A 22,640-nucleotide genomic window follows, 5' to 3' on the forward strand; every position below is an offset into this window, starting at 1 on the left:
TACTCTCCAGTACCTTTACCATAAAACATCACACAAGGCTGGAAGTGACGTGATTTTAGCGGCATTCACCAAGCCCTCAGTTACCTGTGACACTGTTCTGCAGGAGCATCTCTCTCCCTGAAGGCTTTCAGCACTGCTCAGCAGCAGGACTGGCATGGAAAAGCAGGTCTCACTGCAGGTTACATGCAGCTGTTCACCCTCTGAGAACGTCAAAGCTATGAACAGACCTCCTTTCTGTCCTCCGCTCCCCAGTTCAACACCACAACAGCACTTACAGCCTCCTCCCACTCTTGCTCACAGTTGCACCTTGAGTTCTCAACAAAAGCTCAGCAGCCAGAGCAAATCACATGCGTGTCCAGGTTTGCTGCCCTTTACACTCACAAGAAAATAAGAGTCTTGCAAGCACTCGCACAGTTCTGTGGAGTGTCATGCCTCGTACAAATAACGAACACAGAACTATTTCTACATATTCTGTGTGCTGATCTTCAGCACGTTAACCCACTGCACACATCCTCAAGCATGTGTACAAAACCTCTGTGCCCACAGGTGCCCTCTCCTTCTCCTAGTCGGGATCTTCTACTCAAAGGAAAGAAGTACTGAGCCAGTATTCATCCTCCCCTTTTTCTCTGTTCTTTAGTTCTACAATCTTTTTACCTCCTTTTTCTTCGGAGGGGAGAAGGTAGGGTACATACAGCCTCTACACAAAAATGCATGAGTCTAAAGCAAGCCTCAAAATGACTAGGAGACATAAATGCTCTATCCTCTGGGGTGGTCAAAAAGTTTAGAGCTGTCTTGTTCATCTCACTTTCACAAGCTGCATGTGAAAGACCATGGTAGACCACTGCCTCACTCCCCTCCTCCAGTCTGACCTCCGAGTTACTGCACCTGTAAACTGGGAACAACAAAGGGTAAGACAAAGCTATTGGGCACGTAGTGCCATGCTGGAATTCTGCATGACAAAATCAAAATGGCCAGGGCTAAGGTTTTCAAATTCCCACCTCAGTAAGTTTACTCTCACCAGAGAAGGAGGTCTCTTCCCACTGTTGTTTCATCCAAACACAAGTCAATGTGTGCAAGCCATCAGGCTGCCTGAAGAGATTCAACAGGTCCATAACGAGCACAACAGCCAGTGCATTTCTGGGCAGCTGTGTGACACCGAAGGCTGAGTCAAACAGAGGTGCAGAGTAACAACAGCCTCTGCAGAAAGGCAGGAAAGTCTCAGAGAAACCTGCCAGCTGCCTTGTCCTTTGATGGCACTGCACGTGGCACCTGATGACAACAGAGAGAAGAGCCCAGAAGGACTGTTACGGCTACCAATAAGACAGAGAGTCAAGGACAAAGTAGTTCTGTCACAAGTTTTAAAGCTATTAGTTTACATAGATGCTCAGCATCGCTTTATTGAATGACAGATCTAAGAGGGTGACCAGCAGCTTTGTAAGCCAAGGTAAGGCATGGATTTTACAATAGCTATTATCTAGATCCTACTTCCATTTAGCACCCACAGGGTATATGAACTCTGTTCCTTTTATTTGTGCAGCTCCATTGCTAACAGTAAACACAGCAGATAAACAAGTCCATGATCCTTCCCCCACAAAAAAAAAAAAAAAAAAAAAATCCATCTTCCTTCGTGCATCTTGACAAAAAAAGAGTAAGCTCCAAGAAGCAATACTCCATTTCGCTGTTTTCTTTAGGTTTACTACATTTTAGACATACAGATTAAATCTGTCTTTTTGTAAAGGCAATAGCTGTGTTCCTTGAAAGTCAGGTGCATTGAAAACTTTCTCCTCTCCCCGTTTCTATGAATGGCATCTTATGGTGATAATACATTTATTCTTATTTTTAATGGACAACCACACCAACTTGTTTCAGCCAACAATACATTACTTAACACTGTATAGTGAAGAAGCCTGGGAAATTACATCTGCGGGAACAAAGCACAGAGGAAGCCTGCTTCTCTACAGAACAAGCTCCTGGGGGCTGAATAGGTAAGAGCGAGGCACTGCATGCACACTTTCATATTAGGGGAAATGGATGGCATTTGGTTGACCTAGAGTACCAGTCAACCAAAAGTCAGTAGAAAAAAAGCAGAGGGAGAGGGGGGGGAAATTGAGCTTCGCTGCTACCGTCACTTGTGGAGAGAATTATGGCTGAGAAGATGGTCTGATCTTTCGGGGATGTCTGCCACAAGCTGGCTTGGGCGGGGCAGTGCAGTGGGCCATCTTCTGATGCATGTCACAGAATCTTTCCTTCTCAAAGGAAAAGGCAGAAGCTTGTAGGCAAAGCATCAATATGTGCACATGTGTGCAAGACAAACAGAACATGACTGGCCTGCAGGTCAGATCTGGCACAATTGAACCTCCGAGTTACATCACTCATAGCTCATGCCTATGTTTTTAATGCCCTTTCTATCTCTGATTACACTATTCATTTTTTTAAATCTATGCATTAATATCCACCAAATTACAACTCAGCTCAGAGTTAATCTTTTCTCTCTGAAAGCTGCTTGTTAGAGCTCTGCTGTATTATCTGGGGTTGTGTGCTTCATTACAAATTGCTATCACACATCCCACGACCACACATTCAACATTGAAATGTACAGAAATAAGAGACAACAGATCACAAGAATAAAAGAAAAAGCTGTTAGGTATCTGGTCAGCATGCTTGCCCTCCCCCGCTATGATAGTTTGCTGCTTTTGAACAATTTATGAAGACCTACAAAACCCCTCCTACAAAGGCAGCTGAACACCATGGCAGTAAGTCAGATTCCAGCAATTGAAATCCACTGAAATCTAATGACTGATGGCCACCGACTCCAGTAAGCCTTGGATCAAGCCCAACCCCCAGGTCTCATTAAACTCATCTTTATATAAAAATCAATAGCCCTTTTGCCTCCTCCTTCAGCTGGGATGGAAACAACGGAAGCGCTTCTACAGTCAGAATTACATCTTACACAGGGTAAAAGAGTAAAGAGCTCCACAATGAAATTAATCAACGTGAAGGAGTTATAACAGGCTTAAAAATGAGAGCCCATTAATAACTGCTCCCTTGTGGTAAACAGAGCTAGTAATCAAGCACAGGTCCAGCAGAACCTATCCACAGCTGAAGCAGAATTAGCTCTGTAGCTACATGAATGAGCAAGTGATTGGCCTGGACAGTCACAGGTAAGGGTGGAATGGCTCTGTAGAAATTCAATTCATCCATCAAAAACTCAGAAGAGAAAGACGCTCTTTTCTCTTAGAAAAGAGATCACGTTTGTTGGTCATTCCAGAGCAAAGATCAGGTTTCTGTGTCCACCATCAAGACATTTTACGCTTCCAGCACCCAGAGCAGCAAGAATGATATGACAGCCCCAAGAGCGATCTTTTCTCACTATGACTACAGGCCTAGTACAGGATCCCAGTCTTTAGCTGGAATGATTCTATTCTTCAGAGCAACCCATTTGTGAAGACCAACTGGTAAGTGTCCAGTCTTCCTCTTCTGTTCCTGTGACAAAAATGTATTCTGACAGCTTTTTGCTGCCTTTGTCTTGGGTCAGGAAATTTGCCCAGAGAAAACTAGCTCTCCTACTGACCTTTCTTTTGTCAGCTTAGTAGCCTATGATACCATGATGCTTTTTGAAATTTAAACAGAAAAAGCGAAACAAGTGAGTTTTCATCTCTGTTCAAAGTTATAATTTGTCAGTGAAATATTTTCAGAATCTTCAAGCAGAAACACTAAAGTGGAAGAGGAGAAAAGAAAGCAGGATTTACTCTACGCGACTTTTCAGTGGACGTTTTGGTTATACAGGAACATGCAATACCTTCTCCTTTCTCTATCCTCCTAGGGGCACTCAGCATATGAATTTAAAATCCTGACTGTACTTCCCTTCAGAAGCCCCTTGGAGGTAGCTGTCTTTCACTGACAGGTAAGCAATACCATACACAATCTGGCTTTATCAAATAGCAAGTCTGCAGCTCAGCATTGAGCTGCACGAGATTGACTTTTGCTTTTATGTATCTACCAGTTTTAGAATTTTTAAATTAATTTTTAAAAATATATTCATTTAAAAATAAATAGTTGGATGAGAATAAAGGAAGAAATGGAAGAATATTGGAGGGGAAAAAAAACCCAACCTATACATGAGAGGCTAACAAACCACTACTGAATTTGCTGGAGTCTTTATAGCAGGGCCCCTCATGCACGCTTTAGCCAGCTCCAGGACACAAAACTTGAAGAGAGAATGTACCCCCATTGACAAAAATTGGTAGAACTGCTAGATAAGCACTCACTCACATGGCTGACCTTCCAAATGAATGACAAGCTACCAGGAACAATGTCGGCTGGAACCTAAAAAGGTCTTGCTCTAAGGATGATGCTTGGGATTCAAATTGCACAAACATCTCTATACAACTTGAGCCACTTAACTGTCGGATACAGTCAGTCTCAGAAGGACATCTGGGTTCCCTGCACAGCCAAAGGAAAGAAACAGCAACTCCAGTATAGCCTGTTAGGGAAACTGCCCTGTCTGACCATCCAGGAGCCACTCTGGCAAGTCACACTCCTACCACCCCTGACTTTCACAGCTGGGACCAAGGCCCCTTCACAACAGGCAGTTCCAGTGACCCTCTTTTGACTCGCTACATGCCAGGCTATTGAGCCCATAGACTGTAAGGATGTCATCCTGCTGAGCCCAGTCACCTGGTCACACTTTGTCATGCAAAGGGTCAGCACCAGGTCAGGGCCCCTTGCCTGGGGCTCCCACCATGTTCCCCAGCCAGGGCACAACCTGCAGCTCCCACTGCAGCTGCACACCCAGCTACCTGCTCTAAGGGTATTGCTCAACAGCCATATTTGAGCTGAATCATTTTGGGATGAATCTCGCCTTTGTTTCCCCTGTCACCTGCAGAAGAAAGCCCTAAATGACTAGTCAGATGTCTACATAGATTCTTAGACAGCTTTAGTTACACAGAATTAACATCAGTTGAAGGTTTTATGCTGATGAGAAAAAAAATTGCTCCACAAATACCGCAGTCCCTGTTAAGTCAAGCATCTCCTTTTCAAGAAAAGCAACTTCTTGATTTGAAAAAAAAAAAAAAAAAATTCCCAGATAACAAGCAAAACACAGTTTTAGGCTCAAAACAGAAAGTGATTTTGGTCTGAGTAATTCCTCCACCCAAAGCACTTTTCAGACTTAGAGCCAGAACATTAAAATAGAGGTCTGGGCCAATTATAAATATGGTGTAAAGCACTGAGTTTCTTTGATCTTCAAAGATTTTACTTATTACCTGAATTGCCTTATTTGCCAGATTCACATTATGAAGGTTTTCAAAACACCACTGTGTTCTTAAGTGATAAAAAAAAGCAATCACTATAAACAAAACGCTCAAGTGTTGTTTCACCTACTGACTAAGATTAGATGCCAATTTAGATCATAGAAAGCTGTAACATTTCAATTTCTGTATACTATGATACTTTCACTAGGTTGCAAAGATTACCTGCATAATTCTCTCTTTATTTTTTAAGCCATAAAACTATCTTCTGTCATATTTATGTGATACCTTGAATAAAGCTTTTCAAAACTAAGCTACTGGAGCTTGTTCACATTACACTTTGTCTCGCTTCTGTCATTTTTATGTTGCCCTTCCAGCACAGCTGAGATCAGGTGTCCCAATTCAAATGCATGACTGTGATCCTTGAAGAAAGGTTTCCATAAAACGGGGTTAAACAAAACAGAAAGCAGGTAAGAATTATACTGCTGCCTTGTTCCTGCACATAGGACAGGAAGGTAACAGCAGAGAAATCTATCCAAGAAAAAATATCTCCCGGTAATTGTCAGTTTGAAGACATTATCATATTTTACAACAGTACTGGCTTCAGGCCTCAAAAATAAGTAAAAGACTCTTTGAACAAGACATAGGGAAAAGACTATCTTTGACAAGAAATCAGCACAGGAACGTACCCAAAGTGCTAACATACAGTGCCCATGAAGACATAGCATTTTTACAGATCAAATTTCTTAAATGAAAACAGTACTTCTAAAGCTCAGCCTTTCATGGCTAGGAATAGAAATTCTCTGTTGAGAAATCCTTTCAGAAATGAATTTGAAAATCAAAAGCCCAGATTGAACAGAGTAGCTTTGTTATGGGGGAGGGAAAAAAAAAAAAAAAGAAAAAAAAAAGACAGAAAACCCATAGTCTTGTAACATCTTTCATGTTCTCCAAAGACCTATGTAACTACAGTTTACTTTAGACTAAGCATTTGAATTTTACATAAAAAATAGTGACCAAGAATCTGGTATATAAGGCAGGTACTCTGACACCAGCACCCCTTGTAATATCAACAATCCTCCTTCAGTTTGGCAGCATTTCCCACTGCAAACCCTTGCTATAGAGTCTGCTCTTTTGGCATTATGGAGGCAGCCTTTTTTACCCCCACAGATACACGGCTGATAAAAAAGCAAACCATTTATCTCCCTTGCCTGTAAGGCCTCATGAATCGCTTATACAGCATTGCCAGCACCTTCAGAAGGATGCTGTAACAGCATTCAGACTCTCTCCAGATAGCCACAGTGAATCAATGCCTATGCTCCAAGGAAAGTCAGTGACAAGTAGGTTCCTAAATCCCAAAGCAAGTTCTTTAAAAATCCTGCCCGTAAAAATCAATCGAGAAATTGTATTGTATTAGCTCAGGAAGTCAAGCTTGCTCTGAGCAGCAAACAGCACAGGGAAGGCAGAGGTTTGCCAGCTATACTGAGGGGAGTCTTCCTGGCAGAGATAGCTTGCCTCAATCTTAAAAAGAGCTACCTCTCTACTTTTTGGCATTTGCTGGAGCCACAAGGTGCTCTAACTGTACTTATAGAGTAGTTGGAGGCTGTGGAGCAAAAATGCTTTTGGCTTAGGTGCTTATGAAACATGCTTTGGCGGTGCTCTAGAGAAACACTGTGGTGCACATCAAACACATCTGCTGGCACAGACACTTTCTCTTCTGTGCTGCAGCGCTTCTGACACTGCCTATATCGCTGTCATATCCCAGTGCCTCCCAGCAGTGCACTAAGTGCTGCAGCTAATATCTGATGCTCAGTTTATTCTCTCTTCCCTGAGGGAGAATCATATGCACAGCAGTATGCATTGTTTTGAGGAACAGCTTTTGAACAGGTACAAACAGCTTCTGCTGGAAGCTGAAATCGTGTGCCCTGAATGAAAGGTGCTCAGGCACATCAAGCTCAATAAAAGTTCATTTCACAGACTAGGACCAATATCCTCCTCTCCCTTCCATTAAAACAGTCTCTTCTGCAAAGAATGGCTTCATCCTTTTGCAACAATATTCTACTGAACTAAACGCCAAACCACTGCATGGTTTAGGATGGAAAAGACTTAAGATCATTGAGTCCAACCATTATCCCAGCACTGCCACATCTATGTGTTTTTAAAAGGCCTCCAGGGATGGTGACACTACCACTCCCCTGGGCATGAACCGTTCATCAACCACTGTCCTACCATAAACGTCCATGGCAGTTTTTACAACACACACAAGTGCTGAATTACACCATGATCGTACAACCAAATCATTCACTGATGCTTGTGAAGTATTTTGAGATTCCTGCATGAGAGGAACTATCAGTTCATTATCCAATAGAGGATATCAGCCTTTGTTTCCTCTCTGTTTTGCAGACTCCCTCATTTTCATGTCACCTGCAACAAAAGCTTATATTCTTCTTGAACTACAACGGCTCTTTTCCACTTCCTTAGCAATGCTCTACTTCTTACTGTAATTTGGCTTCCTCTGGTGTACACATCTTTATCAGTACATCCAGTTCCTGAAACAGGTCTGCCTATTTGATAAAATCTGGATGAAATTTCCTGGATAGTAATGTTAGTATGAAAATGCCATTATGTCTAGGGAATGATACAGTAAAGTTTTCTTAATAGCTTGTGCACCTGATGCACAGAAAACAGTTCCTCCTAAGAAATGAGTGAAACCAAATTAAACTATTCCAATAACATTGGAACAAAGAATTAGATTTTTTCAATGCAGAACTTTTGCATAGGACAAGAACGGTCTCCAGAGGTGGCTGAGGGTTTTGTTATTACTTTTTGAGAAGTCATCAAAATCTACAGTCCTTAATATTAAAAATTCTTTGCACATACCAGGTTTTTTCTGTATTGAAAAAAGAAAAAACCCTCCTCAAGAACAATTAAAAAATAATCCTACAGAGAGGGCATTAAAAAAAAACCCTAATCTGTTCTGCTCAAAAAGAGCTCTCCTCTCATTCCCCCGTGGACCTACAAACAGCAAGTGATGAAACAGTTACTAACTCTCCACCTGTTGATGCAGCTTTCTTCTCCATGAAGAATTAAGAGTGCACACTACCAGCAGAAACAAAAAGTTACAAGTAAAGAGACAACAGCATCCCTGTAGTCTTAATACTATTTCAGATTTTCAACAATAAAAAGCCTTCTAAAAGCCAGAAAGTCACATTTGAGTCCCATATGTAGGTCAGAGACAAACTGTTCTTTCTAAAATAAATTAGCAATTAAAATTTAGAGATTTGATATAACTTCACACAAAAAAGTTTCCAATGAAGCACATCTGCCATCTCTGCTGTGCTGGTGGCCTGAGATGCTGTGAGTGCTAGAACCACTGTCAGCACAGGAACCTAGAGATCCTGGAGGTCCAGAGCTCAGCCCCCAAGCTGTTAAGTCCAAAGTCACTGAGCAAGTTCTGGTGACAAGCAGACGTTTTAAACCATAGGGGTCCAGCATGAATAACCATTTGATTTCCATGGATGAAAAAAAAGTCCAAGATGCATAACATGTTGTGCTTATCACAGTGGTCTTCTCTAGAATGAGCACCTCCAAGTCTCAGCTGAGGATTTTTCTTGATAATTGTGGAAGGTGAAAGCGTCAGCCAACACAAACAGGGCAGTGGAAAGGATGAAGATATGCAAGGAGAAAATATTCTTCTTAGATTTTGAAGAGTGCACTATAGGAATAGGGTAGAAGTAACTCAGAAACACTACAACCAAACAGAACAATTCCCAGGGGAAACATCTATCCCAAGTTAAAATTCTTCTACTGTACTCATGCCAGCTTGTCTATCTATCTGTCCTGTCTATCACAGTCAGGTTGATTTCAGAAATGCTTAACATGCAAAGAAGTAATATTCCAATGTAAATAAGAGAAATACTTTTCTTGCAAGAAATATTCAAAATCCCAAACCTCTGCAAAATGCTACCACAGATTTACACATATCTTTTAGTTCTGATGGCATGACAATCCACTTTGAATTGGCTCCCATGGTAACCGCAACATTAAGGTCCCCTGAGAGTCGTCTCACACAAACACACATACACACAGAGGATTGGAAGGGCTCTGTGCAGGGACAGAACACAAACTTACCCAGTGCAGGGGGTTTCTCCGCACCTTCCAGCTAACAGGACTCAGAAAGACACCCTTTCTTTCCCTTAGGAAAGGGATTCAGCTCTCACGCTCATCATCATCATCAAGACTGAAGCAAGCACTTCTCTTTAGGAACCGACCCTTGCTCCCCTCTTCCCTCACACCTCAGTATTGCCCAACTGTAACACACGTACTTAAATCATTTCACTCAGCAGCGTTTTGTTCTTCGGCAAGACCCAGCTTTGTAATTTTTCTAGTTGGGCTTGTGGAAACCCAAGGAAGCCAGGAAACAAAGTTCTCAGTCAACTGGAGAGTTAGCTGCTCTACAAAGACACTATGGTGTAGTCAGCCCAACACTTGCAAACAAGTCCATGTCTTTCTCCACTCCACCTGCATTTCATGGAGGACTTGGTCTAATCAGAACTCAGAGGGTGCCAAGAAACGGAGCTGATTTAAAACAACACACCAAAGTTATGCTGTCAGTACCTTTCTGACCTCTAGTTTGCTGTGGTATACAAATGATGACAGGCATCATAGGTCTTTAACGGGAAAAGATGTCTTTGTGTAAGGTACATTTATCATCCTTTTCTTGGGATACCCCTTAAAAATTTAGGTAAACAGCCCTAAAAGATGCACTTTCACAACATCCTACTGACAGGCACAATTCCATCAGCATCCCTCCTTTCCAGCCTGCTATAATTTATTAAGTGTCATAATTTGCAACTCAGCCTCTTGCAAAACAGAAGGAGGCAGGAAAGTAGTTTGAGTGAGACCTACAGCAATGAGAAGGAAGTGTCTTTCAAGAGAAAGACCAGAAAGTGATGGTTCACTCTTTGCCCCAAAGGAGGTTGTGCCTCTTGGCAAATCAAACCCTTTTGTTCATCTTCCAAACGTATTTTGGCTGAGCATCCAACTTCTAAATAAGAGGCAGGAAATAGCAAATTAATTACAGTATCACTAAAATGATAGTAGCCTAATACAGCTTTTGTTTAATGTTTCTGTTGAAAATAAGGGGTTTTCTAAAGTTATGCTTTATAGAACATTTATAGACCTTCAATTACTTGTAGATAACAAGCAATGCACATTATCTAATGAGAATTACTATGAACACTACTCTTCCTTTGGGAAAGTATCTTCAAGTTGATGAGCCAGAGGTACTTGTGCAAGCAACAGGTACTTTTGATTCAGCTTCTCAAAAGTGAGAAACAGAAGAGAATTTAAAATTCCTGCCCATTTGGCAAAGCACACTGCTCTTTCTGCCCCCCGTTCTCTCAGTGGCATAACATGGTAATTGACAAAATGAATTCAAGTCCTAAACATATCTGCTATTTTACATCTGGTTCCTGTTATTTTAACCTCAGAAGCAAATTGAAAAAAAAAATTCCTATTACTGCTGATTGCTTATACTTTCCTAAAATTCCCTTCCTTTGTTCTATCAGCCAGGTTATTTAGAGGATATTACCCTAATCCAATAAAGAACTTAAGAATATTAATATTTTCAGTGAAGGCAAAGGCTTTAATGGATCAAGATGCTTTATTTATTAGATTTCATCAGCTCTTGCTTCATATTCTAACTACTCCACCGAAATACCCTTACAGTTTCATTATTGTGCCTGTTGTATTAGTGGTAAGTCAGGTATTGGAGCACATACGCTCCACTTTGGAATTCACATCTGCCTTCCTTGGGGCAACTTTTCATACATCGACCACCAGATTCTTCTTCCTCTATACTTTTACCACGGTCATTAACAACTGACACTGGGCCAGCTGCCTCCAAAGAACAAGCGGAGTGCACACCCAACATCCTGTCTGCCTTGGGGACAACCAGAAAACTAACAGGACAGCAGTTCTATAGAAAACAGCCAGTCAGCTGCTGCTCTTTGACCTCAGCACAGTCATGACTGCCCAAAGCTAAACCCACCATCAGGTAAGACAAGACAGGACCAGGCTCTCCCCAGTTACAGCAACCACAGTCCTACTCCTTGCACTGGGCTGTGCTCCTTGTGTGCAAGTTTGCATGGCCACAAACTCAGTCAATGCAGCTACAGAGCAAGACCTAAAAGCAAGTTAATGAGTTTGCAAGGGCATGTTAGTCACTAACAAACACTGGTCAAGGAAATTCCTATTGCTTCATTTGTCATCTCTTGTGTTGCTTGGTAGAACGTCACATGAATCAGGAACCAGTGGCATCAGCATTGCAACACTCAAGAATTCAGGAGAAATGCATGGTTAAGACAGAAGGGTTGCTCCTGAATCACTGCTGCTCACTATTATATGACACCAGCTGTCAGTATGTCCACAGAACTTGCTCTATTCTACTCTTGCTCCATCCCATACCAGTTACCCAGCAGGCAACCCAGGAAACATCACCTCTAAAACACAGACAGGAGAAGAGGGGAGGAGAAGAAATACTACAAACTCCCCCGGCACCTTCTTTCTCAAAGTCATATTGCAATACCTCCACAGTAGCTTCTGCTTCTCAACCTCCTTTAAAACGAAAAAAATCAAGAACTACCTTTTTCTGTGGGTGCCAAGGAAATACAATCTCAAAGCTACGAGAAGCAAGAGGCACCTTCACTCGGGAAGTCCCTGCAGTCAGTTCTATGGGAAAGATACCACAGCTAGCACTAGACATCTGCTACCACCTCCTCCTAAGAGGCACATTCTACTCAAGACATAGCTGTGGCAGGTTCCAGGCACCGTGCAAGCCACCACTGTCCAAAGCAGAGACCCTTCCTTCCTTCCCTTCCTGCACCTCACTCCTGCTCTCCCAGAAACACTCCCTTCATGAGGCTGCTTGTGTGTTCCTGTTTTGTTGAAATCAGCATCTTCCCCAGAGCAGAAGTCCACAGAAAAGGGCCTAAAGAAAGAGTCAGCAATTACCAGGAGTGAGGAAGTGCATCTGCCCCATGGAAAATCTGAAGAGGAACTGCAAGTCCGTAAGTCAGCAGCAACACACAGCTATCCCCAAAGCTAACATCTGCCTCTTCAAAGTTCTCAGGTTCCCCTACTACATGTTCCTTTACAAAATTGTACAAAGGATCTTATTTCCTCATTTGCAAAAAGAAAAGGAGCCCAGAAATCGAAGAAACATACTAGTGCAAAAAGATTTCAATGGCTGTCTTTGCACAACTGATACAGAATTCATGTATTGATGGTGGAGTGACAAGGTCTCTAAATATATCAGTACTCTTCAGAAAGCAGGAAGGCAACATGTATCCTCTTTACTTCAGCTTGTTCATTTAATCCTAAACAAAAGCAGGTACATTACATGAACAAGATATTTTTTAAGCATCTCCTAAAGTAATAGCAATAAAACATCAGATAAGGAAAAAATTTTACATTAAATGGGGGAAAAACAAAACAAAACAAACCCAACCAACAGCCTGGACTTCCCAGCAAGAAGGTTAATGTACGTAAGGGCGGTGGTGGGAGGGAGGTCAAGAAATGGGATGTCACATACAGCAAAGAAAAAAAATCTCTGGCATATTTTAGTGGAGTACAAGATTTTTCTTGAAAACCTATCAGATTATGGAAGCCTGACCAATCTTCCTTCCCTCCCTCCATGAACATTCCCCTCTGTGATGCAAGGGGGAACATGGGGGAGGGCAGACTACAACACCCCACTGCCTCCTAGCAAGGCTGCATTTCCCTTTGCAGGACTGTATCCCAATCCCACAGTAACGTGCCCTGCAGTTTATTAGCCTCTTCTCATCCCAAAACACCAAATCCAAACCATAATCACACATTTCACCAAAGCAAAGGATAACAAAGTCTGTACTCATGTGTGTCCTACGAAGCTTGCAAGGGAGCAGACCAGTCTACACTAGCAAATGTGAATCCTGCAATTCCTGAACTGTTTGACTGGCCTCACTGGTCTGGCCTCAGCATTGGACTACACGTTGTCTGCTGTCCCATGGCCATACAGGCCAGTGGTCTGAAAAAAAGGAAAGTGGTGGTTGACATCCATGAAAATCAGAGAACATTGTTTATCACAAGGCAAGAGGGAGAACTTTATTAAAGGCAGTGCAAGTCATCATCACTCACCAAAAGAGCTTACAAGCTTCCTTGTTTAAGGCACACAGACTGATCCTGCTGTGAGTTTTGAATAAGAAAATGCTTTCCCCCCTTTTATGCCAGACCACAATCAAAAATTACTCATCTTTACCACTGCAGCAAGAAAACATAGTTAAAATGCTGACAAAAATGTTGCTTTAGAGTTTCAAGTAACTGCAGCCCCAGACCTCTTCCTTAGAGCCAAGACTGTCTTTTGGAAAAAGGAAGAAGAGGAGGAGGAAAACGGTAATATCATACACTCACAAAACATGTTCAGAAGGAGAGTCAAACTTTGAGTCTCTCATATCCAAAACATACAAAGACACTGGCACCTATTAGATCTTCTGTGCTGCCACCACTGCAGTAAAGTTAGCTCTTCCACAAAGCTAAAGGATGCCAGGAGGTTACTTGGGCGAAAAGATGGGACCCCCACCTTCTGACAAATTTGATTAAAATTAGCTGACAGAGTCAAACATCACCAACATGTGGTAATTGTCTGCATATGCCTGACAACCCAGCAAAAAGCATGATCGTGGAAGCTCATTTTTTCAAGTGTAGTTTCCAAAGAAAATAGGTGAGGGAAAGGCATTTTCACTGGCACTCCAAGTAAAAACAGTTTAATCTGGCACCCTTCACAATTACTCAATTAGCTTCCAATTCAAGAACAGAAAAGAACAAATTAATTGACCATCAAAGTCTTACAAGAAGCCTGGTACTATGCCATCAAATGGAAATGAGGAGAATTAGGCTACAAACAGCCTTGCTGCAGGCGTCCAAAGCTGCCCTCTGCCAACAATTCTCCCATGGGACACCTTTGGTTCTCATCAAAAGAGCCAACACAGTAATTGCAAGACAGACAGTAGATCTGAGTGCACGTACCAAGAGAATCTCCAGCAGTCAAAATACACACACACTACACCAGTGAGCTGACACAGTCACATGCACAGATCACACTACCAAAGGGTCTGGCCTACACAAACATTAACCAAAGCTCAAATCAGTACTGTGACATGTTAAACAAAAGCAGATGGACAAAAGCCACGAGAACACTGCATCTCGAAATTCATCTTTCCACAGGAGGTCAATCAGAGTGAGTGAGCAAGTGAATGTGTTCACTTCTGTGTGTACAATACTCCCCCATGGTTTAGTCATGACAGCAAGAACCCAAGCCTTTAAATATAGATCTGCCGAAGAAGCTGAACACTTCAGAGAGCAAAATTAACTTTGAGGTTAGCTTCCCTTCCAAAAGAATTGTATTAGACAATTATCTACAGAAGTCAAAAATCAGGCCAACATTTAAGGGCCACAAGGGGAATAATACGATGATTGCAAAGGAAAAAAGCAAACAATGGCTAGATGCTCATATTTGTTGGAGTCATAGACACAGTGGTATTCATAATGATACTAATATTGAGTTCTGCTTTATAAGGCATATTCCTAAAAGTAACTTATTTTCTAATTATGAGCTCCAGTGATCATGCACATTGAACAATTAAAACAAACGGCAGTTGATATGAATGTTGTGACAGTCCCATTACCTCTCAAGCAATGCATGAGGATAAGCTCTTAGCTGTCCTCATAGTCAAAATTCACTTGAAATGTCACTTCTAGCAAAATTCCTACAGCTGTCACTTTACTCTCCCTCTGTCCATACCAGAAGGCAGCAATTAGACAAAACTGAATTTAAGACAAAAATTCTTACTTACCAAGAATATTTACAGTTTAGAAATCGCATCCTTAAAATGCTCTTGCTATCTTTTTAAATCAAAAACTCAAAACAAACATCCTCAAAAGTGATTGGGAAATGACTGGCATTTTTTCCTTCATGATGCTGAACTTCTCAGGGATTCCTTGCTCACTGCCCTCCTTTAAAATGCAGGGGAAGCAAAGACTTGATCTTCTAGGTTACATGTTCGTCAGCACACGAGGTATTGCTATTTTCCCACCGAGCACTTAATGCTTCTAACAGTCCTTCATTACCTCCCCAGGAGCCTTCATTGGCAAACACAGCAGCACTGCAATGCTCAGATGAAAGGCTTTGAGAAATATCTTCTAGATGTCACCTCTGGGTTCAGCTAAGTCCACAAGCAAAAGCAGAAGCTTGATGCTCAAGAGCAGTGATACACAGCTCCTTAGACAGTTTTATTTCCTATTTTGTCTAGATGCATTAGTTTCCACACCATAGTTTCCACAGACTCACAGCTTTAGTCCTGCAGCAGGTGAATTTCAAAGCCAAATGATATTAGTGAGAGCAAGAAACCACCACCTGATTTAGAAGCAGCAGGAAAGGAATAGATGTGCAGCCTACGGAGAATTTACAACACCCCCTTGTAAGACAAGGCCCCTTGTAAGGGGCTAAGTTGGGGCTGTTCAGCCTAGAGAAGAGAAGGTTGTGTAGAGACCTCACATCAACATTCCAGTATCTGAAAGGGGCTTACAGGGAAGCCAGAGAAGGACTCTCTGTCAGGAGCTGTAGTGACAGGACACAGAGTAATGGATACAAACTGAAAAGGGAAATTTAGCTTAGATATCAGGAAAAAAATCTTTACTGTGAGGGTGGTGAGGGACTGAACAGGTTGCCCAGAGGAGCCATAAATGCCCCAACCCCAGCAATGTTCAAAGCCAGGCTGGATGGAGCTCTGAACACCCTGGTCTACTGGGAAGTGTCCCTGCCCATGGCAGTGGCAGGTTGGGACTACATGATTCAGAAAACCGTGTTACTTAATGGTTTTATGCCTCCTATATTATTGCCCTCCCAGCATCACAAGTGATTCCAGACAGACATCAAGCCTACAAACAGAACAAAAGCCCAGAAGTCCCAGAGGAGGCAAACCATACTGTTCTGTAAGTGGCATAACCCATAGGTATTCCTTTATGTGGCTTCCAGCTTAAACATGCAATAACTTTCATAATCCCATCAACACAGGGCTGAAACAAAAAATAAAAGTGCTACAAGACTGCTCAGAGAAATTACTTGTACTTTTCCCAGGACAGACACAAGGACAATATCTGGAAGACATTCAAGTTATCCCCACACAGTGTAAGCGAGAGGCTTGCACTGAGAACAGAGCAGCTCATTTGAATTAGGGAAGCAGGACTGCTCAGTTACCCCTCAATATCCTAAGTTGTCTTCCAGTGATCACACAGAATAGATGTTCAAGGACAATAACATGTGATGAAAGAACATTCAGAAAAAGAGACAAGACTGTAACTCTTTTTGCATTCTATGCATTGTTCCATTTTCTTGTCAGGGGTGAAAGAATGCAAGCTGGCCCTCACCTTACTCTGAGTTCCTGAATAGAGACACAAATAGCAGGAATACATATACACACTGAAAAATGGCATCCCGATGCCGATTCATACTGAAGCTAGGACAGGCAATGACACATTCTATATAACATATTTTAAAAGTTTTGAATGAGACATCCAATTTATATTTCTTTTAATAGATCTGCTTTAGTCACAATTGCTGCTATTCCTAAGTTTCTGGAGTTTGTAAGAAATGCAAATTCACAGAAAAGAATGCATTATTCACTTTCAGAGTGTGAATGAAGATATTTGCATAGAATCACAATCAAAGAATGGGTAAAGGTTGGAAGGTACCACAGTGAGTAATTTAGTCCAATGTCCCTGCTCAAGCAGCTTTGTCCTAGAGTACATTGCACAGGATTGTATCCAGACAGTTCTCTAGTGAGGGAGACTCTACAACCTCTTCGGGCAACCTGTTTCAGTGCAGTCACTCACACAGTAAAGTTCTTCCTCATGTTCAGCTGAAAATTCCTGTGCATCAGTTTCTGCCTGTTGCTGTTATGACCTGTTGGTTGGCACCACTGAGAAGGGCCTGGCTCCATCCTCTTGAGACCCTCCCTTCAGATACTTACTAACATTGATGAGGTCTCCTCTCACTCACCTGTTGTTAAGGACGAACAGCCCCAGCTCCCTCAGCCTTTCCTAAGAGAGATGGTGCACTCTCCCAGTCATCTTTGCTGCCTTCCTCTGGATCCATTCCAGGAGTTCCATGTCCCTGTTGTCCTGAGGAGCCCAGAACTGGACACAGCACTCCAGCTGAGGCCTCACCAGGGCTGAGTAGAGGGGCAGGATCACCTCCCTCAACCTGCTGGCAGTGCTGTTCCTAATGCACCCCAGGACACCACTGGCCTTCTTGGCCACAAGGGCACTACCGGTCACAGACAGCTCATTGTCCACCAGGACCCCCCCGGTCCTTCTCCGCAGAGCTGCTTTCCGAGAGCTCAGGCCCAGTCTGTCCTGGTGCAGGGGGCTGTTCCTCCCCAGGAGCAGGACCCTGCGCTTGCCTTGGTTGAATTTCAGAAGGTCCCTGTCGGTGTCCTTCTGAAGGGCTGCACCATCCCAGCTTCGTGTCTGCTGAGGAGACTCTTGTACCCCTTCATCAAGTCATTGGTGAATTAAGTTAAACAATACTGGACCAAATATTGACCCTTGGGGGACACCTTGGGTGACAGGCCTCCAACTAGACCCTGTGCCACTGATTACAGCCCTCTAGGATCTGCCGTTCAGCCAGTTCTCAATCCACCTCACTGTCCACTCATCCAGCCCACGCTTCCTGAGTTTGTCTCTCACAACATCCTCATAGACAGTGCTGAAAGCCTTGCTGAAGTCAAGGCAGCCAGTATCCACTGCTCTCCCCTCATCCAAATGGTTGTTTCATTGTAGAAGACAATCAGGTTGGACAAGCATGATTTAGCTTAAGTGAATCCATGCTGTCTGCTCCTGACCACGTTCTTGCCATCCATGTGGACAGTGATGGCCTCCAGAATGAGGCACTCCATCATCTTTCCAGGGATTAAGATAAGGCTGACTGGCCAGTAGCTCCATGGGTCCTCCTTACCCTTTTTAAAGATTGGGCATGACATTGCTTTCTTGCAGTCCTCAGACACCTTTCCTGATCTCCACGACTTTTCAAGGATGATCATGAGCAGCCTGGCTATGGCACTCTCCAGTTGTCTCATCACTCAGGGATGCATCCCATCAGGACCCATGGACTTGTGAATGTCAAGTTTGGCTAGGTGTTCTCTAACCCAATCCTCCTTGACCAAAGGAAAGTCTTCCTTCCAGTGTTCCCTTAATTCTGGTCTCTGAGTCAGAGATTCTTGAGGGCTGATCTTGTCAGTGAAGACTCAGGCAAAGAAGGTGTTTGGTTACTCTGCCTTCTCTGTGTCCTTTGTAACCAGGGTCCCTCCTCCATTTAGTAACAGATCCACATTATCCTTAGTTTTTCTTGTTATCGATGTATTTGAAGAAGCCCTTCTTGTTTTCTTTGACAACAAGGAATGCTTGGCCAGATTTAATTCGAGATGGATCTTGGCCTTTATTGTCTCATTTCTACTTACTCTGACAACCTCCCTACATTCATTCCAAGTGACCTGACCCTGCTTCCATCTCCTGTGTATTTCCTGCTTGCGCTTGAGTAATGACAGTTCTTTTTTTTCATCCACACAGGTTTCTTGCACCCTTTGCCCAACATTTTTGCTCATCAGGATGCATTCCTCAAGGAAATGAATATCCTTGAATATCAACAAACTGTCTTGGTTTGTGAGAACAGGGTCATCCTTTAAAACACAGATTCAGAAACATCTATTAATTAATTTAAAATACCTTTTCTAGAAAGTATTTCCATTACCTTCAATTACCAGTCGTTAGACTCACTTGGAAGTGAGTTCAACAACTGCCAATCACATGAAAAATTAACCACAGGATCTACTCATTACACAACTGCATTGACTGACATCATGCATCAAGTGAAATATTTTGAGACTCACAATATATAAAGATTTCTTTTACTATGTGAGTAGACAAGTGTAGCCTAGCAACAGCCAGAGCCAGCACCCTCTTTCACATGCATCTGACCCCAATAAAGCACATTTTTTGTCCCAAGCCATAACAGGTTTTTCTGGCAGAAAGTAGTAAAAGAGCAGTGCTCCCAAGAAAACTATGAATTAGACACAAATACAAGCACATTAAAAGGTTTTGAAAATTTAGTTTTCACTCTAATGTTCTCTGGTTGCTCAGTGTATATAAACAAAACCCTGTTAAGCTCCAGAAATGTCTAGTGGCACTTCATTTCAAGTCCAGGATTCTGATTCTGCTTTTTGTCTTGTTTCTTCCACTCAGAAGCCTGAGCTTAATCTCATGGCCACTGCAACCAAGACTGTACCCAGCTTTTACAGCCTCAACCTTCCTTGTTTTAGGTATGTATGTAAGCAGAATGCACTTTTGCTCCATACACTGCTTGTTCACCGCACTTGCATTCTCCTCTGGCCCCACATGAGCACCACCAACCTCACACAAGTTATTCCCATCAACCAGAAATAGATGTAAGTTGTCTAGGAACGAACCTGTAAAGCAAAGAAGCTCTTCCAAAGGACCCCATGATCCACATCATTCGCAGTTTGGGATGCGGCACTTGGACTAGACTAGCGCCATATGTGCTCCTGGAACAGAGCTTCCCGTATAGTTTTATCCAAAAATGAATCAAATACACACTCTGAAGCTACTCCATTATTCAACTTTAAGTGCAGTTAGGTGGGATAACCAGAAGAATTAACTACAAACACATACTCCTAATGCAACTTCACTGTCCAACATCAGTGCACAGACAGCAGCCCACAGTCGAATTCATACTGCATTTGTTACAAAGGGCCACTACTACATACTTGGAAGGTGCAAAATGCTCTGCAGAAAGCAACGTGAGCCAACCTGAACCCAAAGAAATCTTGTCTCAGTTTCCAGAATGTAGGTATCTGCCCAAAACCCCCAACACACAAAAGGTTTGGTATTGCTTCCAAAAGGCTTGTTTAAAAGTAACTGAAAGAAGTTATACCAAGTAGTATATTTTAACTGTTTCACCTCAGTGGCATCTGAATTATTTTTATTTTTATGACACAGAAGTACTTAGAAGTACTAGAAGTACATAGAAGTTTTTGCAACACATTAAGGGGACACAATCAGGTTAGAAATAAGCAGGCACACTAAGTGGAAGTCAGGCTGAATAAAGATAAATCTTTGGCCACCAGTCCACTGCTTTATTTGCAGAACTAGGAAACATTTTGGCTAATTTACTAATTTATTTTATGGTAATATACAATGCCCTGTCCTCCAGCCAGATACATTGCTTGGGTTTTTTTACAGGAAATTCTGCCAAAAAAGGCTTTAAGGCAAATATTAGTGTGTTCTGCGTGCACTCTGACTAGACAAAAAAAATGAACATTAATATCCACTTTCCTACCCAAAGTTTAAGGTTAGTAGCATATAGTATATATACATGCGGGGAGCAGGTCTGTGCTCACATGTATAGCACTGCGTGTTATTAACTGAAAATCAGGTTCTTATTTCCATGTTTAAAGGTCAGCTTTCCAAGAGCCCTCACTGTTTACAGGACCGACTTAGTACAACAGATAGATCCAGCACAGAAAGTGCTTCTTAAATTGCACACTTGACTAAAAATATCTGTATTTTAAAGTCTAAAAGTCTCAGTGTGGTGGGTTGATGCCAGGTGCCCACCAAGCTGCCCTATCACTCTGCTCCTCAACAGGACTCAGGGAGAAGAAAATAAGATTTTTTAAAATTATGGGTAATAAAGACGGTTTTATAAAGCAAAAGCAAAGACTGTGTGTGGAAGCAAGGGAAATAAAGGATTTATTCCCTAGTTCCCATCAGTAGGAAATGCCCAGCCACTTCCCAGGAAGCAGGGCTTCACTATGTGTAGAGGTTTTTCGAGACGACAATTGTCATAGTAACAAATGCCACCCTGCTTCTCCTTTTTCTTAGCTCTTATTGCTGAGCAGACATCACATGGTCTGGAATATCCCTTTGGCCAGTTTGGGACAGCTGGTTCTGGCTGGTCCATCTTGGAGCCGGCTGGCACTGGCCCTGTCAGACATGGAGGAACCTTCTGGCAGCATCTCACAGAAGTCACCCCTGTAGCCTCCCACCAGTACCAAAACCTTGCCACACAAACTCAGTACATTGAAAAAAGCAACCGGCTGGTTTTATGCATGTATCTTCAAATGAGGAAAATAAGAATAACTAAAAAGCCTAATCTAATAAGTACAGTTCTGTTCATCCAGAACTCAAACTTATCTCCTATTTCTTTATACAAACATACCTTTGAGAGGCAGTGGGAAATCCCAGTTGCAGGTGTAATGAAGCAGCTTCTATTCTTAATGACTTGTGCCAGCTGTTCCAAATACCCTGACCCAGTGCCTTGAAAAACAGTCAGTAAACCTACACAGATTAAGAAATGAGTTGGTTACTTTACAAAAGAAATGGTTTCAGACCAAAAGGGCAAGAAAAATCCTTGGCCCTCCTCACCCTACTCTTTTCTGCTTTTCCCTGGCATAAGGAAAACAGATGTCAGCTGCATTAATGGCCACTCTATATGGGAATTCAGTACTGAAATACAATTTTGAAAAACAGTCAAATCTGCAGCCTGGGGCACTTTTGGAAACCTAAGAAAGACAATTGTAAGCCTACCTCCTCCAGACTTTGTGTCAATCCACAAGCATCAGGAAGGGAATCCCAGCATCTACTAGGAACCTCAGGTCTTAAGGATTTTCATTGCATTTACTTGCACACCCAAGCTGAAAAATTCCCCAGCTGAAATTGCCACAACATAACAGTTATTTCCAGAGAGCAGCAGCTAAAATATGTAACACATAAAAAAATGAAAACCCAGCAGGCCAGCAAAGCCTGCCACACAAGACTATGTGCCCATCAGAACCTGGGAAGCTGGATTAAGCACTCAGGAGACCTGGATTCCATTCCAAACTCCAGGTATGCAAGAGATGGTCCCTGCCAATCTTCCTCCATTCAGAGGACATATTCCCCAGACGAGGAGCTTTCTTTCCTTGTGCAGTGCCTCAATGCTTACAGGGTCTCTGATAACCAAAAGAGCAAAGACTGTTTCCTTCCTTTCCATGCCTGCAACAGGAATAGGCTGACAAAACTGCAAGCCATTGGTAACCGCAAATAGAGAAAAAATACATAATGGAGGCAAATTATATTTGGAAGAAAACATTGAAAGGAAAGGAACAAAACAGCACTCTTCATCAGCCGAGATGTCACTTAGTCATGATCTGGAGTGTTCACACCTGCTCCGCTCTGTCACAAACTCCCACAGCTCCAAAACGCGCTGCTGCAGCAGCGGCAGCAGCACCCCCCCCCCCCTCC

General features: G+C 42.5%; 1 protein-coding gene across 1 annotated transcript in view; it reads right to left on the reverse strand.

The window, feature by feature from the left end:
* TSPAN4 (tetraspanin 4) overlaps positions 1–21,690 on the reverse strand; it is a 405,419-nt gene extending 383,729 nt beyond the window's left edge. Inside the window, exon 1 of the mRNA XM_008639353.2 lies at positions 21,577–21,690. The gene's annotated coding sequence lies outside the window, so the exon portion shown is untranslated. The remainder of the gene's footprint in view (positions 1–21,576) is intronic.
* Between the last annotated feature and the right edge of the window lie 950 nt (positions 21,691–22,640).

The sequence above is a fragment of the Corvus brachyrhynchos genome, unplaced genomic scaffold (genome assembly GCF_000691975.1).
Source record: "Corvus brachyrhynchos isolate BGI_N302 unplaced genomic scaffold, ASM69197v1 scaffold115, whole genome shotgun sequence".
Classification (NCBI taxonomy): Eukaryota; Metazoa; Chordata; class Aves; order Passeriformes; family Corvidae; genus Corvus; species Corvus brachyrhynchos.